Here is a 20,470-nt window from a genome sequence, read left to right on the forward strand (position 1 = left end):
AATTACTTTCTGGTGTACTAGTTTCCTAAGCAGATGCTTGGCATCCCTGAAAACAGCGAGTTTTGGACTTAGTTAAGCAGAAAGGAACCAAGCCACATAAACTATTGCATAATTTAATCGGGCAATTTAATGTTGTACATGAAAACAGGTTGTGCGGAATTTTGTGCAAATTTTAGTGAATTTTCTGCATATTACGAAGGAAATTCCTTAAAATTTTCAAACGAATTTGCTTAAGCGTTCTCTCGTAAAAACTTAAATTACCCAGTTAAATTTGGCAAAAGCTGATGTGGCTTGGTTCCTTTCTTCTTTAACGCAGTCCATTATTTCAGCGATGATAACCTAAAACCTTCATCCTCAGGGGACCATATCGCACTCACCAGTCAAAAAGACGTATCCTCAATCCCAACTTTATCCTGAAAGGACTCGATGATGCAATAGCACTTAACCTCAACTTCCACCACACTGACCACGTGAATTAAAGAAATCACAAAATTGAACTATAACGACACCAGCGACCCGGTTTCAAGCGCACGAGAAGAATCTTTCCCGCACCAACTTCTCCGCGAGCGAAGTCGAAGAACAGCACTTTTCCAGCGTTTCCGGTCGGTCACTATCACCTGATTTCCGGTTCCGTGCGAACTTCCGCTTTTTCCGCGAACTTTTCTCGTTGCGTTCTAGTTTCCGCGCTGAAGTTTTCCGTTCCCTTGGACGACGATTTTCCCCCCTCGCTGCTCGGGACGGTTTTTATCACATCCTCGACGCGCAAGAGCGATGCTGTGGAACGCGAGCGTTGCGACTGAAGCGTCGAGACGTCGCGGGCCGGTTTCTCCCGCCGAGGTGACCCCCTCTCTCCTCTCTCTCCGGCGGCGGCGGTTCTGTCTGCCGGGTCGCTCTCGCACTTGGACCATCGTTTAATTCTGTGTTTCTTCCTCCTTGGAGATCTCGGTTGTTATCAGGATAACCTGTGACATACGCCGGCGCTCGCCGATCGAAAATGATCTATGATCAGCTCATCTTCTCAGGAAAAAAAGCCTGATTGTAGCTACTGGATAGTCGGGTTGTATACAGCGGGGCGATTATTGAAATGCTATCGACTGTATGTCGCCGCTTTGTCGTGTCGCGCCATCGACTAAGCATATGCTTAGTCGATGGTGCGACACGACAAAGCGGCGACATAGAGTCGATATCATTTCAATAATCGCCCCGCAGGGTGTCATATGCAGGAAATCTAAATACTGTCGTGCAAAGGAAGAATCCCGTATAAGCCCTCTGCGTTGCCTGAAAATCACTTTTTCAGAGAATATTGTTCGGAATTTGATCTAAAGTGTCTGAAAATTTAAAGGAGAACCATTCATTCATCACTTTCTTCGAAAATTAATATTTTTTGACAGGGAATCTGGCAACAAGTAAATGCTCTTACGGCATTTTTCCTTAGCACGACAGAATAGTCATTGGTTCATTTGTAACTGCCTGAGGAAGGCAAGGTATCCTTCTTGAAGATCTCGGTTGTTATCAGGATAACCTGTGACATACGTTGGCGCTCGCCGATCGAAAATGATATATGATCAGCTCATCATCTCAGGATAAAAAGCCTGATTGTAGCTACTGGATAGTCGGGTTGTATACAGGGTGTCATATGCAGGAAATCACAATTCTGCCGTGCTGAGGAAGAACGTTGTATGAGGGTGTCATATGCAGGAAATCACAATTCTGCCGTGCTGAGGAAGAACGTTGTATGAGGGTGTCTACAAGTCCAGAATTTCCGGAAAGTCCAGAAATACTACCGATTTTTTTAAGGACGGGCAGGAAGTACTAAAAAAGTGCGGAAATTTTGCAAGCGGGTTGGGAATGTTTTTCATTTTTGTCGCAATTCGAGCGGGAAATTCAAATTTTTGAAATTTATCAAATTTTGTTCAATGAAGGTACTGAAAAAGGACTGAATTTTTCTGTTGAGGAGGTACTGAATTTCTTGGAAAATGTACTGAAAAAGTATCGTGAAAGTACTGATTTTCGGCCAACCTGGTTTAGTAGACACCCTGCGTATGAGCCTTTCTGAAGTTGGAGAGGGAAATGCACAAATCCAGCCATCACTAATGACCAGATGGGAAAGTACATAGGGGTTTAAAAAAATGGATGAAAAATGCGCTGCCGAGCTGAAGCCACACGCGACAAAAACTTTCATAAAAAATAAGTATTTTCGAAGAAAAATTTGGCAACATGTGAACGCACGTACGGCGTTTTTCCTTACACTGGAAAAAAAAACACTTTGGATCTACAATCCAGATTCTTAAAAACATCGACAAGAAAAAGTACTCTTGATTCAATCAGAATCTAGCTTAAATCAAGAACCAAGCCTCCTAATTTAAGCGGATTTCGTTTTGATTCAAGCAAAAATCCGGTTGAATCAAGAGTATTTTTTCTTGTCAATGTTTTCAAGAGTCTCGACTCTAGATCCAATGTGTTTTTTTCCAGTGTAGCGTGGCAGAATAGGCATTGGTTTCCTTAATTGCAATTGTTTGAGTAAGGCAAGGCGTCCTTCTTGGAGATCTCGGTTGCTATCAGGATAACCCGTGACATACCTTTACACTCGCAAATCGAAAATGATGTATGATGAGCGCTCTTTCTCAGAATCTTTCTCAGATAAAAAGGCTAGGTAGCCACTGAATAGTCCGGTTATTTACAGGATGTCACAGGATTAAAAATGCAGGAGCAGACAAACGGTAGACACAGGGAGATTGGAGCGATCTTATGGGTGGAAACGAGTGATCGCAATGGGTAAAGGAGGCTAATACTTCCGTGCTAAGTAAAAACGCCGTATAAGCCATAAGGCGTTGCCAAATTTCCTTCGTAAATCATGAACTTTCAGGAAAATTTGTGAGTATTTCTTCTCCGATTTTACAGAGGATTTCGTTTGTAATTCGATCTAAAAAGTCAAACAATTTCAAGGAAAAATATTCATTACTTTCTTCTGAGAAGAAATTTGGTAACATTATAAGCCCCTAGTACTAACTAAAAGCAATTCACGAAATGCCCCATAATTACACCATTACTTTTTTTAGTTAATCATCAGAACCACCCATTTCAACCAATAGGATCGCACCATTTCAGAGGCTCGGAGGACAAGGCGCATAAGTGCAGTTGTTGCTATTCCGAGAAATACTATGCGCCTTGTCCTTAAAGCCCCCCGTTTTCCCTTTGTCCATAGCTCCAGATACATAGCCTCCAGATACACAAAAGTGCACATAATTTACACAAAAAGCCGTTTAAAAATCACAAGTGACTGATCCCGAGTCGCGTGAAACGATCAGCCGATCGGTCGTTATTGTGTGCTTAGGAGCCTCCAGATACACAAAGTGCACATCTTCCACACGAAAAGCCGTTTAAAAGTCACAATAATTCAGGGATCCCGAGTCACATGAAACGATCGGCCGATCGGTCGTTTTTGTGTGCTTAGGAGCCTCCAGGTACACACAGTGCACAGTTTCCACACAAAAAGCCGTTTAAAACTCACAAGTGACTGATCGCGAGTCGCGTGAAACGATTAGCCGATCGGTCGTTTTTGTGTGCCTAGGAGCCTCCAGGTACACAAAATGCACATCTTCCACACAAAAAGCCGTTTAAAAGTCACAATAATTCAGGGATCCCGAGTCACATGAAACGATCGGCCGATCGGTCGTTTTTGTGTGCTTAGGAGCCTCCAGGTACACACAGTGCACAGTTTCCACACAAAAAGCCGTTTAAAACTCACAAGTGACTGATCGCGAGTCGCGTGAAACGATCAGCCGATCGGTCGTTTTTGTGTGCTTAGGAACCTGCAGGTACACAAAGTGCACATATTCCACACAAAAAGCCGTTTAAAAGTCAAAATAATTGAGGGATCCCGAGTCACATGAAACGATCGGCCGATCGGTCGTTTTTGTGTGCTTAGGAGCCTTCAGATACACAAAGTGCACATCTTCCACACAAAAAGCCGATGAAATCTCACGAGTGACTGATCCCGAGTCGCGTGAAACGATCTGCCGATCGGTCGTTTTTGTGTGCTTAGGAGCTTCCAGATACACAAAGTGCACATCTTCCACACAAAAAGCCGTTTAAAAGACACAAGTGAGTGATCCCGAGTCTCGTGAAACGATCAGCCGATCGGTCGTTTTTGTGTGCTTAGGAGCCTCCAGATACACATAGTGCACATATTCCACACAAAAAGCCGTTTAAAAGTAACAGGTCGTTTTTGTGTGCTTAGGAGCCTTCAGATACACAAAGTGCACATCTTCCACACAAAAAGCCGATGAAATCTCACGAGTGACTGATCCCGAGTCGCGTGAAACGATCTGCCGATCGGTCGTTTTTGTGTGCTTAGGAGCTTCCAGATACACAAAGTGCACATCTTCCACACAAAAAGCCGTTTAAAAGACACAAGTGAGTGATCCCGAGTCTCGTGAAACGACCAGCCGATCGGTTGTTTTTGTGTGCTTAGGAGCCTCCAGATACACATAGTGCACATATTCCACACAAAAAGCCGTTTAAAAGTAACAGGTCGTTTTTGTGTGCTTAGGAGCCTTCAGATACACAAAGTGCACATCTTCCACACAAAAAGCCGATGAAATCTCACGAGTGACTGATCCCGAGTCGCGTGAAACGATCTGCCGATCGGTCGTTTTTGTGTGCTTAGGAGCTTCCAGATACACAAAGTGCACATCTTCCACACAAAAAGCCGTTTAAAAGACACAAGTGAGTGATCCCGAGTCTCGTGAAACGATCAGCCGATCGGTCGTTTTTGTGTGCTTAGGAGCCTCCAGATACACATAGTGCACATATTCCACACAAAAAGCCGTTTAAAAGTAACAGTCGTTTTTGTGTGCTTAGGAGCCTCCAGATACACAAAGTGCACATATTCCACACAAAAAGCCGTCTTAAAGTCACAAGTGACTGATCCCGAGTCGCGTGAAACGATCGCCGATCGGTCGTTTTTGTGTGCTTAGGAGCCTCCAGATACACAAAGTGCACATATTCCACACAAAAAGCCGTTTAAAAGTCACAAGTGACTGATCCCGAGTCACATGAAACGATCGGCCGATCGGTCGTTTTTGTGTGCTTAGGAGCCTCCATAATCACGTCATCGTGGAATCTACTGTCCATACTTTCTCTGAAGAGATGGCCTGTTCCACTGGACCGTATCCTATCTATTGTGTCCTGAAAACGACAGCGATGCACTGACATGTAGTACATGCACCTTCCCTACTCCACCCTCTCCACCTGACGAATCCCTTGCGAGCCGGTAATTGGCATTGAGTAATTGTGTCAAGTCCCGGGCGCGGAAGGCAGCGGCGTAAGGTTAGCCAAGTGATAATGAAAACGCGGCGTGGCGCGGCGCGGTGCGGCACACGCAGCCGGCTCGGCCCTCTGTTTGCTCACTCACTTTCATTTTTTACACCTCCGAGATTTTGTGACGGCCGGAGAATGCAGGGAAGCCATTATCGGGTGATGGTGATTGGCAGCTGCTGCTTCTGCCGGCCGCGGAACGTCTCAGCGCTTGGAGCTTTAATCCGTTACCTGAAGCTCCATCTCCGGTATTGCCAGCACCCAACGATTTTCAACATTTGGATCGATATGTATATCGATGGCCAAAGTGCAAAACCACGTATCTACATCGCGATGTTTCAAAATTTCCACTCCTATCTTTTTTTTTTTAAGAGAAACAAGCCGAAATTGAACTGCGGCAAGCAGAACGGAACCAAGCCACATCTCCCGGAGACTTAAACGCAGAGTTAGGAAAGTCAACGTCCTTTCTCCTTTTCAACACGCGACGGATCTTTCATATTTCTTTAATCAAACAAGTCGAATCAGTCTTGAATTGCTCTCCTTAGAGAAGTCCTTAGAGACTTAAACGCAGAGTTAGAAAAGTCAACGCTCTTTCTCCCTTGCCGATCCGTGACGGATCGATCACATGATCATATATTTCTTCAATTCGTAGTTTAGTCACGAAAGAAAACATATTTCAAACCAATTATTTTGTGCAAATTAAAAAAAGCGAAGTAAAAAATCAATCTGTGTTGTACGCCTTTAAAAAAAATTACTTTCTGGTGTACTAGTTTCCTAAGAAGATGCTGGGCATCCCTGAAAACAGCGAGTTTTGGACTTTGTTAAGCAGAAAGGAAGCAAGCCACATCAGCTATTGCCAAATTTAATTCAGCAATTTAATTTTTATCATGAAAACGGTTGTGCGGAATTTTGTGCAAATTTTAGTGAATTTTCTGCATAGTGCGATGCAAATTTCTTAAGAGTGTCAAAAGAATCCGCACAAAGTTCTCTTTTAAAAAATAAAATTGCCCAGTTAAATTCGACAATAGCTGATGTGGCTTGGTTCCTTTCTACTAAATGCGATCCAATCATAGCTTGAAATGAGGGGTTGCGGTTGGGCCAAAATCAGCCCCACCACGGAATCGGGAAATTGTTTTGACATTTGGCAGTTGACGATGCATATTTTACAGTAATAGTCAAATTTTGCCGATACTCACATTTTTCGGCTCCGAAAGAGGAGTCTAATCATCCCTCCGGAGCCCAAAATAACTGCAAATTCGCGTTTTTCGCAGTTCTCTCTCAGATTTTGACCTGGGCCCGAAGGTGACGGGTCATAAGCTTTAAATGTGGCGCGAGGGACACCTAGAGACGTAACATACGAGAATATTATCAACCATCGCCTTCTGGCCCAAGTTCAAAATCGTACTTTTCTAACTTTTTAGCCCCAACTAGCTGAAAATTCATGATTTTCGCGGTTCTGTCTCAGCTTCCAACCTGGGTCCAAAGGTGACAGGTCACGAGCTTCGAACAAAGTCACGCATTGACTTCATCTTTGAACCACCTACATGTTCATGCATTGATTAAGAAGTGCATCCGACTTATGGGTACGACTGCCTCTGTCATAACATCTCAAAAGTCTTGAAAGCTATATCAGCCTCCATCGCGAATCCCAGAAACTTGCGACAGCTTCATTATTCACACGGAGTGTCAGTCATCACACAAATCATACCTGTCACTTTCAGCACATTGTAGTGTAATGCCCGTGAGAAAGAAGATCGGTCTGCCGAACCACTTGCAACGAAGAATATCGTCCAAGATCGAATCGATCGATCGATGTTAAAAAGCAACATGTCTTCGCACTGATGAGCCTCGATTTATGAACATTCTAATGGACTCGGGGCTCATCATAAAATTAAATTTGTTCGGTATTTACATCCGGCGGACATGCAGTTTCTCCTAAGTGATGATTCCGTGGGTTAAGTCGTGATTATGACTATTCTGACCCCGCGTCAGCGAAATGCCAGAGCATGAGGTCATCCTCGTTTCGCACCGCGTGTCCATCACGAACTCTCAACACTCAACGCTCAACACCCAGCGGGACGCATCGATGCCGGAACCGATGCGTGACCTCCTCGGGTGCCCCGCGCCGAGCTCTGATCCAGTGCCAAAAAGCCTGTTTGGGTGGTGAAAGCAAGCCGAAATATTTAAAACAGCTTTTTTTTTCATCGAGAATTCTTTGGGATTCGGGCGCGTTTGTTCGGTTCCGAACGCGCGTATCTCGCCTCTGCAACGTTCGACATCCCACAATTTTCTCCACGATCTCGCATGTTGTATCTGCTTGCTCTCTCGCTTTAAAGTATTCTCTTCGTGATCCAAAAAATAATCACGTCTGAGGTCTTTTGCCTTAAAATTCTGACTCAAATTTTATTTTTTTAGAGTGCACTGAAAAAAAAAGAAGAAAAAAAAAACATTGGTAGAATTTACCGTTCCTTCACGCTGTATTTCACACAGCACACAGCGTTAATTCAGACTCAATTCTGCCAGAAGAAAGGTAAACATTACTATATAATGGTACAGGTAACCATTCCTCTGGCAGAATCGTCTTGAAGATTGGTAGAATTTACCGTTCCTTCGCGCTGTGTGAACTAGGTTCAGCGTGAAGGAATGGTAAATTCTACCAACCATATTTTTCAGTGTGATATTTTGGAAGCACAGTATGTTACATGGGTCATATCTTGTACAAAAATCATCGTGGTTCTTCCTCTTTTCCTCTCTTTCCTTGTTGAGTGGATTGCGTCCTGCTGATTGATAAAAGAGCTACATTGCATCGAAGGAAGACACCAAGGGTCCGTTGTTTCAATTTTTAAGCTTTCAAGACGAAATCTGAAACTGTGAGATACTTCTCATTGTGTTCCTGAAAATTTTTCAGAATAGAAAGGGAGGGATTTTGAAGGATAAAGCACTTTTCTTCCTTTTGCCGTCCGTCTTTTTTCAAAACCCAGCCGCACAAAAGCTTTTGCCACATTGCCAGAAAATACGAATTTCAGAAAGCAAAATCTTTTCATCAAGCAACAAGCATCATTTCTTCCTACATAAAAATCAAATCCAAAAACAGGAATTTCGTAAAAAATTGATACAATGCACTATGTAGAAAAGTTGCGTACCTTTATGACTACTTTTTCAAACTGATCATAAAAAGTTCGTATTCCCATCCTCGCGGTTTGCTGTCCCTACTTGTGTAGCGACCTTTGATAATAATCTGAGCGTTTTCAGAGTATTCCGACTTTTTTCGTAGACGTCGCTCCTGTTTGCACCACTCGTTCGTGATAGAGCAGCGGATTGATCATTGAAATTGATAGACACAGCAATAGACAAAGAAAACGAAGAACTTCCACAAGCAGGTAGTTGCAATGGGCAAAATCGGTAACTAACTGCAACCTACGAGGGACCCTATAATTAGTTCATCATTTTACCCCTTGGTCCATGACAACCTCTCTCAAAGAATCGACTATTTCTATTAATTGAACGTATTTCTGCTAAACGGAACTATGTGCATTATGACGTGAGCCCTGCTCACGTCATGCATATATCCTTATGCATATATCCTTATAAGTCTCAGTGACCATGTTTTAATGCACATAGTTCCATTTGACAGAAATACGTCCAATTCTAATAAATCAGCCCGCTGGGAAAGACGTTGGTCTCCAAGGACCTCACACTGATCGTGCGAAGATGATCAAAATCAGAAAATCTAGCTTCTGCAAGATTTCCATCCTCCATTCGAACGCTTCGTCCGTGAATTATGTCATTAGGTTTATGGTACGAACCGCGATCCACATGAAATTCCCAAGAGAAACCACCCAACGCCCCGCATCAACGCAGACCTTGTGCCATTCGGCAGCCGTGACGTCACACAAGCTCGCGAGTATTACACCGGACGGAAGGAGTGGGGGCGTGCTAATGTTGGGGGGGGGGGGGGGGCTCGAAATAAGCATTCTCGGAATGGAGCGAGGGGGGGGGGGAGCAACCACGTGCGCGGCGCGTTCGGATCCATGGCGCGGCGCTGATGCAATCGACACGACACGGAGTAATCGCGCGGATTACCCAGTCCTTATTCTCGTCTGTTTGTACGGCCGTGCTGAGGAAGAACGCCGTATGAGCCTTCAGACGTTGCCACATTTCCTTCAATCGAAACCTGATTTACTAGGAAAATTGTGAATATTTTTCTTCGATTTTTCCGGACGATTTTGTTCGCGATTTTATCTAAAACGTCTGAAAATTTCAAGGAAAAATACGCATTATTGTCTTCGAAAATGCGGGTTTTATCCGGGGCAACTTGGCAACTCGCGAATATTCATACGGCGTTTTTCTTAGCGCGGCGGTGTACATCTCGCCCCTTTCTTTTTTTCAGGCCGCGGCACTTCCTGCGTCTCCATCTCGGTCGCGGTGGATGTCGAGTCGCTCCCGCCGCGCCGGGGTCCCGCGGCCGGTTTTCCTCGCGCACGTAACGCGGTGGCCGCCGCCGGCGGGTGGCGGGTGGAGGCGCTTCATGGGACGGAACGCCGGAAGGGCCTTCCGGATGGCTATTGTTCTAGTTTCTGATTGAATGCATCCTTGTCGAAATATCTTGATTTAGTGATAGCGACACTGCCGTGTGAAGGGAGAACGCCGTACAGAGGACCGTGTCAATAAAAGAGGTCGGACGAAATCAGGAAACTTTGAAATTTTATAATTTCGGAAATGTGGATTGCATTTTGATAAAAGGAACCACTAGCATTGCAATGATGCTAAGATTGTGCAACTTCATCCTTTGCAATAAAATTGCGGAAATCGTGAAAAACTAAGAAATTTAGATGATAATTTTTGTCTTAAATTCATAGTTTTTAGCGAGTAAAATAGAAACTATTGATGGATAATCGGGTTTTTCCTCCAAGACAAAAGAAGTTGCATAATCTTAGCAACATTGAAATGCTAGTGGTTCCTTTTTGCAAAATGCAATCCATGTGAAACAGTTTAAAAGTGGTTTCATTGGCTCTAGCGTGAAATTTACTCTCCAAATCACTCTTTAAAATTGAATTTGTGACGAAATAAACATAATAATTTGAAATTTTAGCCAAAAGATTTACATCCGACCTCCTCTATTGGTTCGTTCCACTGTGCGCCGTATGAGACTTTAGACTTTGCCGAATTTCCTTCCAAAAGCAATGCATTTTCAGGAATATTTGAGAATACTTCTCTTCCGATTTTTTTGAAGGATTCCGTTCGAAATCTGATCTGAAATATCCGATAATATCAAGGAGAAATACTCTTAACTCTCCTCAAAAATAACCCTCCGAGATAAAACTTGGCAACATTCGAATGCTCATACGGCGTTCTTACTTAGGAGGGCAGCACAGTGTGCAGCGTATGTTTAATACGGCTCTTTGATACCACTATTCGTGCTTCATGGATGTGCTTGAAGTATCGTCAACATTAAAGGCGAACTGAGACATCTGGTCTTGACTCCGATTTTGTGCTGCGGTTAAGGACGACTTTTTTCGATTAAGTCAAGATGACTATTCGCGACATCTGGGCAAACTTTACCTTAGATCTTCTCAATTTCAAGACACTATATAACTGACAATGAGACACTTGCGAAACAAATACCGTTGAGTTGTGAAAAATCAAAAGATAACAGCGGAGCATGGCATGACTCTAGAAATCACCCAGCTCGTTGATACCACTATTCGTGTTTCATGGATGTGCTCGAAGTATCGTCAAAATAGAAGGCGAACCGAGACATCTGGTCTTGACTCCGATTTTGTGCCGCGGTTAAGGACGACTATTTTCGATTAAAACAGGATGACTATCCCTGACATTGATGCAAACTTTACCTTAGATTTTCTCGATTTCACGACACTTGCGTAAAAAGTACCGTTTGAGTTGTGAAAAATGAAAACATGGCAACCGAACGAGGCTCTCGAACTCATACGGCGCTGTGATACCACTATTCGTGCTTCATGGATGTGCTCGAAGTATCGTCAAAATTGAAGGCGATTTGAGATCTCTGGTCCTGCCTCTGACTTCGTGCAGCGCTAAGGGATGACTTTTTTCCATCAAAACGAAACAACTATCCTCGATATCCGAGCATACCTACGATAAAACTGCAAATCCAGGCATCTTACCTTGCGACGTTGCAAATTTCATGTCGTATTTTATTTTTTCCAAAAAATGACTACCCGTAATAGACACGGTAAGAAAAAGCAACCAGAATTTTGTGTTATTGTGGAAAGTGAAACACGAGATAACACAAGCTGATGTTGATTTTTTCGATTTCATCCATGATGTTTAGAACGAGAAAAACTGGTATTCATCAGGGAATGATAATTTATAGGGAAAATCAGGGAAAATCAGGAAATCTGTTCCAGAAACCGGGAATCTCATCTCCTACCGCTTAAGGATCATTTCGTTTTCAAATTTAGCGGTCTAATCTAATCGAGCGCTATTATTGACGTCTTGAATGACACATTTGAAGCTTCAAATCATCAGAAGAATGAAGAAGCTTTCATGATACTCGTACAAACATCAGGAACGCTATCGGAATTGAAATTTTGAATGTGCGCCAAAGAAATGGCAGCAATAGAAATTGGAGAATAATGAATTTGCAGGTTTTGCAAATTTGATGAATTTCGTGCTAAAGTGGAAACCACTGAGTGAACTGAAGACGAGGATACCTTTGGTTTATGAATTGAACAATTATTGGAGAAGATATAACAAAATGATCTAATCTGGTAAACCACATGTATTTAAATGGAAAACGCCGCCAGATGACGTCCCCAGGCGGTGCATGTTCTCTTTTTTAAATCTATTTTTATACTATTTCCCATATCAGAAAAAAATTATAAAAAATACTGTGAAATCAGTTCTTTAAGCACTTTTAGATGAAGCAATAACAAATTTGCATGCAAATTCTCCATTATATTCTTTCCCACTGGAAGATTTCGGGGAAGTAGGAGAAAACTTCGGTTTCTAACCAAGGAATGAGCTCCTGAAAATCAGGGAAAATCAGGAAATGAGCCTAGTCAGAATTCTAGATACCATGATTTTATTTGGAAATCCCATGAAAATGTCCCGTGGAGTCGGCCTTACGCCGCAATGCCCAGACCGTGCCTCAGAGAAGCATTCTCGAACACTCGATCACAGGATCATCGAACGCCCGACTTTCCTCCCGGCCAAGTTTTCCGCAATCCGCAGCCCTGTTTTCGCGAGTTGAACGGCCACTGGAAACGTGAACGATGCCACCAAGCCAGTCCAAGCTCAATAGACAAAAGCCAGAAACAAGGTCACCGGCTGCTCCGCCGATGATGGACCGCCGAGGAGATCGCTTGACTTTTGTCTCGTGTCACATGAATAGAACGCATTTAGATCAAAAGGAACTATATCCATATTAACATGAGCCCTGAGATACATAAGAACACATGCATGTCAGGACTCATGTCACAATGGACATATTTCTCTTTGATTCAAAAGCGTCCAATAGGCCGACGCTTTGTTCCGCGCTTACGCCGAAGCTTGCTCGAATAATGGCCCAAGACAATAGGGCCGCGTTGAACTTAAAAACCTCATCTACATTTCCACTTGAGCCTTCGTAATAGTGTATTTAAACGTAGTTGGAAGCTCTTCCGAAATTGAGATTGGTGTTTTTTGGTTTAACGCTTCGCTATGTGCCGGGAGATGGTGTGGGTGCTAGGAAGTGGGTCCATTCAGAAACGCATGCGCGGTGGCCCCCGGCTTGAGCTTCCGTTACGTGGACCTCTCCCCTTTTGTTTTTACCCGGGTCTGAAATGACGTGGTGTCGATAATCCGGCGGTTTCCTAACCTCTGACTTTTAGGTTAACACGGTGAATGGAAACTCTGGTGCGAAGGCATATGAAGTTTTAATATGTTACGGGATTTACGATGTAATGAACCACGAGACAGAATAAGGATTAGACTCCCTAAGGATTAGAATATTAGGGGGCAGACGAACTTCTTTTCAATGGACCTGATGCAAACTTCGACGATCATGAAGAGGACGGAATTTTGTGTTTTTTGAACGGCCGTATCTTGTCACCTATGTGCGTTTTGAAGGAGCAACTTTCGACACCAATGTAAGTTTTCAACATTAATTCGCACAAAGTTCGAAACGAATACAAATGATGGGCCGTTGCGACCGTTCGGAGGAGGGTTTTACAACCCTTACTCGATGAGCATTTTCCCCGGATGACCATGCAGAGGACTGAATGTTGTGTTTTTTGAACGACCGTTTCGTGTCACCTAAGTGCGTTTCAAACGATCATATCTTGACATCAATATAAGTTTTGAACCTCCGATCGCACAAAGTTCGGAACGCGCTACGAATAATCTAGCCGATGCCGTTGATCGTTGACCTACGGCCCTATATCGTTTTTGAAGTGGGAGTATTATAAGAAACGCACATTTTTTACGTAGATTGTGAAAATACGAACGGACGAAGAGCAATGGTCAGAATGCATTTCAGACTTGCCGGGTGCGCTCATTTAGATTTTGAGCCGTTTACTTTACGAGAACTATTCTCTTTTAGAGATGATCATTCGTCTTGGCAGGGCTGGATTTAACTACTTGCCGCCCATGGGCCGCCTGTATTTTGCCGCCCCCCTCTCATTCATTTTGAAACATCAACAGAAACCATCAAATGAACGTGGCAGCGGGTGAGGGGTGCATAAGACGCATTTACTTGTGTTGGACACATTTTTTGCGAAAGCCTTGTCGTTGTCAACACCACTAGCAAAAGTTCACGGAACTTGGCACGAAAGTTAAGTTCCGTAAACCTATCTCTGTGTGGACAAGGCCTTCCATTCATAAGAAATGAACGAAACAATTATGAAAGAACGAACATAAACGTGGATTAATGAATTTAACTTCCGCCGCCGCGCCGCGCATACCGCATCGTGTTTGGCGAAATGCGTGAAGTATTCATGCAGTCTTGTAGGCGCTATGAGTTTCACGCCGACCGTTGCTGAACGCACTGTGTTTGACGCAATGCGTGAAGTATTCACGCAGTCTTGTAGGCGCTATGCGTTTCACGCTGATTGCACTGTGTTTGCCGCAATGCGCGAAGTATTCGTGCAGTCTTGCAGGGGCTAGTATGTGTTACATGCCAATCGCCGCTCTGAGGGCTTCTCCTTTTCACCTCAAGTGCTCGTCATCGTTTCTCTCTAAGTCGCGCCGTTCCAGGCCAAATTGCGTGTTTGGTTTCTCTCTTAACTCGACTAATGGAGATGTTGCATGTGTAAGGAATTTGCTATTTGACTGTTGATTCTTATGTAAAAGTTCGCGAGGAACACGATGGCGATGGTGATGGTGCCACTGGTTTTCTCTAAAATCAATTCCCAAGCTCAAAAAAAGCTCTCAAGTTGAGGCCAAAATGGAGGGGATATCCCACCCTACCCTGAGAGTCCACGTCTACATCAAGACAAACCCTCCATGCAAAGATATGGAGCAAATACATTGACAGGGCTGCCACTTTATTTGGGGACTTCAAAACTGAAAACACGGCATCACTGCTAATGTATTTCCTCCCTATCTTTGCATGGAGAGTTTGTCTTGATGTAGACGTGGACTCTCAGGGTAGGGTGGGATATCCCCTCCTTTTTGGCCTCAACTTGAGAGCTTTTTTGAGCTTGGGAGTTGATTCCAGAGAAAACCAGCGGGTCGATTGTTGAATCGCTATCGAATGGACTTGATCGATAAATCCCTATCTTTACAATGCTATTTATCGATCAAGGTCATTCGATAACGATTCAACAATCGACCTGCAGAGGCACCATCGTGTTTCTCGCCAACTTTTACATAAGAATCAACAGTCAAATCGCAAATTCCTCACACATGCAACATCTCCATTGAAGGTGCTATATCTTTTATCACTGAAAGACGACAAAAAAGAAATTACTATACTCTCAGAAAATTAGAGATTTTGTCGCCTTTTCTCGTTTGTAGTTTTTTTTCTAAATTCAAATTTTCTATACCTACATTTAAAAAAATTTCAAAATTTGCCGCCCCCTATAGATTTGCCGCCATGGGCCACGGCCCATGTGGCCACCCCCTTAATCCGGCCCTGCGTCTTGGTGCGGCACAGCATTTGAGATGAGTGGCCAAAGGAGAGGAGGCACGTTTGGGCTGAGTATCGCTGGATGAAGCCTTCGTAACGGTTGACGGTCCGAAGACGCCAAGAGCCGCGGTGCGGAAGGAAGGACAGACTCTGGCGCGATCGTGGCCGGACTGGAAACACATTCGTGGAGGGAGGAGGTGCGCACTCGAGTTGCTGCTCAATGAAAGACCAACTTGAATGAATCCCGTCCACTCGTCATAATTGATATAATCTCGAACTCTAAGATCTGTTCAACTCCGACTTTTTGATCAATGAAATGCATACGTCGAAGGCCAACAGTCAAATCAGGCATTTTGTCGAATGCACACCGAAAAAAATGGTATGCTGTTTTGGCACCAAGGATGTCAAAATGTGTCTGGTCATCCTAAGATGCTACCTTGATTGCCCACGCAGTTGAATTTGCATTCGCAGGATGTAAAGTTAACTGCGAGGGCAGTAAAGACAGCATTTTGGGATCACCAGACACATTTTTGACATCCTAGGTGCTAAAACAGCATACTATTTTTTTTCAGTGACAAGTCCGGAATTTCCGAAAAGTTCGGAAATAGTACTGATTTTTTAAGTGCGGTCCGGAAGTACTAAAAAAGTGCGGAAATTCCGTTGGAAGGTACGTAATTTTTCCACTTTTTTGTCGTTTCTGTCGCAATTTGAGAGAGAAACTTAAATTTTTGAAATTTTTCGAATCTCGTCAATTGGAAGTACCGAAAAAGTACCGAATTTTCCTGTTGAGGAGGTACTGAATGTCTTGGGAATGTATTGAAAAAGTACTATAAAAGTACTGATTTTTGGCAGACCTGTTATAGTGGACATACCCTGCAAATGCCTAGGCAAATAATCAAATATTCTTACCTACATTGAAATTATGATTTTTTCCTCTAATTTTAGGCAAAGCAATTCCTTAAGAAGAGTTTCTGTAAAAATATGCAGCATACAATAGTATTTTAAATGATTTTAAGATCCTGAATGCACATTTCTCGTGAAATTTTCAGTAAGGGCATGTAAAAAGGGAGGAACAAGGAGGGCTCGCGGATTTGAAGAGTTATTTTTCCCTAAATATTGAAAACCCGTGAACTCTTCGCCATACATTTACAGAATTCCGTAAACTGTCAAAATTTTACAACCAGCCATTTGATAAAATGCCAGATGTGATAAGCCCAACGGCTTACGGCGCCGCGGTATCATTTTACGATGCAATGGGCTGTTATCTCCTTCGATTTAGAAGGAACGCAGGGGTCACCCACTGATTGTTCGTCAGTGACTTCAACGCCAGACTAAGAAAGTAAGCGACGCTCTCTTATTTGTCCACATTAAAAAAATTTCAAATTCCGGAGAGTGTTTTACCAGCGAGTTTGATTTAAAAGGAACCAAACTTCGTTACGTAGTTTTTTCCGCGCCTCTACGAGTTTCGACCAATTTAAGGGCCAAAAAAAGCCCCTGCGGCACATATTCTATAACCAATAAAAATCGCAATCAACATGGATGAAAAAAATGCATTTTCAAATAGCATTCTCCAACGTTAAAATGCAATTACGGCCCTCCCGCTCTTCAAGCATCAAAGCCGCAAAGCGGAAACAGCTCGAAAAATCGGCCATATTTCCGGATGATAAAATTATGAAATTACGGGGCCTAATCGCGGTGAAAAAACGTTCCCAGGGTCGCGGAACCGCTCGCACGCTTCTGCTCCGCCGCGCTAAGGAAGAACGCCGCACGAACATTCCAGAGTTGCCAAATTTCCTTCGATAAAAACCGAATTTACCGGAAAAATTATGTATATTTTTTTTCAACATTTTCAGAAAACTTTGTTTGCAATTTAATCCAAAATATCTGAAAATTTCAAGGAAAAGTATTCTTAAATTGCGTCAATTATACATGTTTTATCAAGGGAAATTTGGCAACTCTCGAATGTTCATACGGCGTTTTTCCTGAACACGGCAGTGCTGACCCCTCGCCACCGCGGGTATCGCGGGTTCAGGATCTCTCACGAGGAGCTCCACCGTGCGATGGTAGGGCCGGGGGAGGGGGTTGTCCGCGGAGGAGGAGGGTGAGGGGTAGGGGATAGGGGATAGGGGGATGGGGGGGGGTAGGGGATTTTTAAACTTGGGAATCGGTGGCGGCATGGCGCGGTGTGCGGCGTTGACTCGGAGTCGGAACACATGCAGTGAAAGTGAACTGGAAGAAAGTTATTGTGGGGAGTCGTGCTCGTGAGCAGCCGAAAGAAGCCGCCGAGCCGGCAGACGCAGACGGACGGACGAACGGACGGACGCGACGGCGACGGCGACGGCGACGGCGACAAACGCCGCGCCGCGACGCACAGTGGACCGAGTGAATTAGAGAGGTCGGACATCAAATTTTGTTAACTTAAACTGAAAATTTTGATGTTTAAATCGGCACATTTTAAATTTTAAGGGGGGGTATCTAGAAGATAATTTCACGAGGAAACCAATGCTATCGTGCTAAGGAAGAACGCCGTATGAACATCCGATAGTTGCCAAATTTCCTTTGAATAAATGCTTATTTTTGCGGGAAGCTATAATATTCATCCTTGAAATTTTCAGGAACTCTAGGTGAAATTGCGAACGAAATCATCTGAAAAATTGGGAGGAAAATATCCATAAAAAAAGAGTCTCGGTCTCGCAATAACAGCGTAGCGACGGCTCGTTTTTGTTTTTAATTTATTTTCCGGTTGATAATGAAATTGTAATTATTTTGAAACGCTCCGGGTTTTGTTTATTCCTTTTTCTTTATTTGCAGCCTTTTCCCCAAATTAAGTTGTTCTTTTCTTATGTGTATTTTGGCTGATTAAGTTGTTTCTCAATATTCATAAATTTACCGGGGAATTCGTGTTTTATCAAAGAGAATTCGTCCACGCCTGCAGGTTCGTACGGCGTTTTCCTATAGCACGGCAGGATGGGATCGGTTTTATAACCTCAAAGTTTTGTAAAAACGGAGTTATAAGCGTTTAAAGTTTCCAAATTTGGACGTATTTATGCGAAAAGGAGATATGTGGAAGTGGAAAGATGGGGTGTGCTCGTTAGTGGTCGGGCCATAAGAATGAATGGGGAATATTGTGCGCCAGTGACGTCAGCGGCAATGAGTGCGCACTCTAACGACGGGGAGATGGTCGTCGGGGCGCTGTAACTCGTGAGCCCTGTGCACAAGGCTCTCTTCCCATGCCCGCGGCTCATGAGTTAGCATATTTTGCCGTTTAGCTCCTTTTGATTTAATAGAAAATCCCGCTTCTCAATTTTCTCAAAAGGAGCTATATCCACTGACCACATTGTTTCTTATGACCCAACTAACGAGCACACCCCATCTTTCCACTTGCACATATCTCCTTTTAGCATAAATACGTCCATTTGATCCGACCACCCCCATGGACTCGATCCATTGTGCGACGCCGCGGGAGGAAGCCAGACAACGTCGCGCGACGTTGCCGGCTTTGCGATAAAGCGTCACGGCGCTTTTCGAGAATGGACCACTAGACAAGGTACGAATTTCAGTATTCTGATACATGTTTCTTAACCGAAATTTTACGTAAAACACGATGCTCACAGCGAAAATTACCGAAATCAACTCCTTACGAAGATATTTAATGATTCTTGATGCGTGAATTCAAACCACCCGCTCATGAAAACTCAATGCTCTACGTGATTCACATCGCGCGCTAAACGTTATCATGACAGTCTCTGCGATATAAAAATCTGGCAACCTCAATCTTGACGCTTTGGCCCAGTTGTAGCAAATTGCTAATAGTTTGAACAACACATGGTGGAAAATGAACATTGCTCGATTGAGAAGCTTGCTGAAACCGATGTAGTGGGCGATTTGACTCACGTAGAGCTTTGAGTTTCTTGTGAGCGGGCAGTTCAAATTCCTCGTAACCAATGTGAAATGAAAAGGTTAATATCTTCGTTAGAAGTTGATTTCGGTAATTTTCGTAGTGTGAATCGTGTTTTACGTGAAATTCTGGTTAAGAAACATGTATCAGATTGCTTAAATTCGTACCTTGTCTAGTGGTCCATTTGTAGTCTTTAAAGGGGTGCGTAAAAGGAACTCGGGTTGAGATTCGGCCAGAAGTATATTTGGTAAGGGTCGTCTTCATAGTCTTTCCATTAACGACTCATTTCCTTTGGAGATCATTTGGTTCACACTGTGATTAAAGGAGGGAGGCTTACAGAGTTTATTGAGAAAGAATCATAAAACGGACAACTTTAAAAAAAAAAACCGAGTATCATTCCGACCTGAATTTTGTAAGCAAATTCCTCACAAACTGGACAATTTTACATAATCTTTCAGAGCGATACGGTGCGTAGCTTTATGTTAAAAAAATAAATTATGAGAGGGAATCATGTTATGAAACGTCGATGGTTTTTTCCAGTTTGAGAAGAATTTGCTCGCGAAATTCAGGAGTGATCCTCAGTTTTTTGGTCAAAGAATGAAACATGCGAAGAAACAAATGGACGCATTTCTGCCAAACAGAACCAAGGACCGGTGGTAAAACGGGGGTGTGCTCGTTAGTCGAAGGGCGTAAGAATGAATTGGAATTATAAAGCGCCAGTGACGTCATCAGGGACGAAGCGTCCACCGAGACCGCTCTCGGTAGTCTTTAACTCATTAGCCCTGTCCAACACTTGAAAAAAAACCACATTGGATCCAGAGTCCAGACTCTTGAAAACATTGACAAGAAAACGGACTCTTGATTCAATCAGATTTAAGCTTAAATCAGAAGGAAATCCGTTCAAATTAAGAGGCTTGGTTCTTGATTTAAGCTTAAATCTGATTGAATCGAGTAGTTTTTCTTGTCGATGTTTTTAAGAGTATGGACTCTAGATCCATATGGGTTTTTTTTCCAGTGAAGTGTCCACAACGCTCTTGTCATATGCCCATGGTTCATGAGTGCCGCATTCAGTTGGCACATAGTTCCGTTCAACAGAATGTAAAATCTCGCTTTTCCATTTCTCCAAGGGAATCACGCCCACTTCAACATTGTATCTTATTATGCAG

The 20,470-nt window shown here is 43.4% G+C and overlaps 1 protein-coding gene across 1 annotated transcript in view; it reads right to left on the reverse strand.

The window, feature by feature from the left end:
• The window catches only part of LOC109035241 (glucose dehydrogenase [FAD, quinone]), a 48,920-nt gene extending 47,885 nt beyond the window's left edge, over positions 1-1,035 (reverse strand). The window contains 1 exon segment of the mRNA XM_072303525.1: positions 378-1,035. The gene's annotated coding sequence lies outside the window, so the exon portion shown is untranslated.
• Between the last annotated feature and the right edge of the window lie 19,435 nt (positions 1,036-20,470).

Source organism: Bemisia tabaci, chromosome 8 (assembly GCF_918797505.1).
Source record: "Bemisia tabaci chromosome 8, PGI_BMITA_v3".
In the NCBI taxonomy this organism is placed as follows: Eukaryota; Metazoa; Arthropoda; class Insecta; order Hemiptera; family Aleyrodidae; genus Bemisia; species Bemisia tabaci.